Raw genomic sequence first — 1,897 nt, 5'->3', positions numbered from 1 at the left:
TTCTTGATAATAAGATAAACACTTATAAAACATATGGCAATCATACATTGTTGAAAATAACAAACAATTCTTGATAATAAGATAAACACTTATAAAACATATGGCAATCACACATTGTTGAAAATAACAAACACTTCTTGATAATAAGATAAACACTTATAAAACATATGGCAATCAAACATTGTTGAAAATAACAAACCCTCTCTTTATAAGAAAAAGTAAGAGCAGTAATCACATATAAGTTTGCCAAAAGTAAAACAATACATTAAATACTGTTATATATCAGATGACAATAAGAAAATTTTAAATGCTGTATCTATGCTGAATTTGTATACAAGTTGGAGTTCATAAACCCTTACATTTAGCCCATACTGGATGCCCTAAACTTACATCATGTATCTTTGATGTTCTAAAAGAACCGTTTCCTTACATTTAACCCATATTGGATACCCTAAACCTACATCATGTATCTTTGATGTTCTAATAGAATTGTATCCTTACATTTAGCCCACACTGGATACCCTAAACCTACATCATGTATCTTTGATGTTCTAAAAGAACCGTTTCCTTACATTTAACCCATACTGGATACCCTAAACCTACATCATGGGTTGCTGTATCTTTGATGTTCTAATAGAATTGTATCCTTACATTTAACCCATATTGGATACCCTAAACCTACATCATGTATCTTTGATGTTCTAAAAGAACCGTTTCCTTACATTTAACCCACACTGGATACCCTAAACCTACATCATGGGTTGCTATATCTTTGATCTTCTAATAGAATTGTATCCTTACATTTAGCCCACACTGGATACCCTAAACCTACATCATGTATCTTTGATGTTCTAAAAGAAAAGTTATGGACAAACAAAAAAGAACAAAATAATGATCTACCCGATATAGTTACTCAAAAAGAGACATGGACATCTTATTTACTAGTATTTATGAGCAATGAAAAGTGTATATAATTTATTATGGACATTAATCATGAATATTAAACATGCAAAAAAAATTTTTTAAATTGTAATGTAACAAAAAGGGGTCATTTCTGACCATGAGAACATATAATTTCTTAGATTTTATCAAACTGATCATAAAGCTGTATGTTTCACATAAAACAAAAAGGGGTCATTTCTGACCATGAGAACATATAATTTCTTAGATTTTATCAAACTGATCATAAAGCTGTATGTTTCACATAAAACAAAAAGAGGTCATTTCTGACCATTAGAACATATAATTTCTTAGATTTTATCAAACTGATCATAAAGCTGTATGTTTCACATAAAATGTGTTGAAAATTAAATTAAAAAATCATAAACACTCTTCAGAAACAGATGACACAAATAGCTGGTTTCTTTAATAAACTTTTTTATCTTGAAAAAACATGAAAAACAAAACTTACCTAACTTGGTGTGTGATATAACCTGTAAGGGTGGTGAAAATTACAATCTAGTTTATACTATGTCACTCAATATTTTATCCTGAAACTTATGGAGTCAACGCTTGGATAAACAGACAGGAATACAGAAAAACCAAGTATCACATTTCTAAATAGTTTTGTGCGTAACAGTCAAGAAAGAACTATTGAGAAAAGCCTTAACTAAATGGTGTTAAATGTTTCAATCTATATACAGTTTCCTAAACTTATATTTCTTCACTAACCATTGGAACCACAAATGTTGAACTATTTCATATTCTACTCATGTTAGTCTCACTTCAATAGAAAAAACAGATGTTAAAAATTCTTTGCTCTATTTAACTACCTATGTACAGCTGAATGTGTTAGTGGATAACTACCTATGTACAGCTGAATGTGTTAATGGATAAACACCTATGTACAGCTGAACTGTGTTAATGGATAAACACCTATGTACATGGGTAAATGTAA

Source organism: Limulus polyphemus, unplaced genomic scaffold (assembly GCF_000517525.1).
Source record: "Limulus polyphemus unplaced genomic scaffold, Limulus_polyphemus-2.1.2 Scaffold10650, whole genome shotgun sequence".
Lineage (NCBI taxonomy): Eukaryota > Metazoa > Arthropoda > Merostomata > Xiphosura > Limulidae > Limulus > Limulus polyphemus.
Note: the sequence above shows the minus strand (reverse complement) of the source record.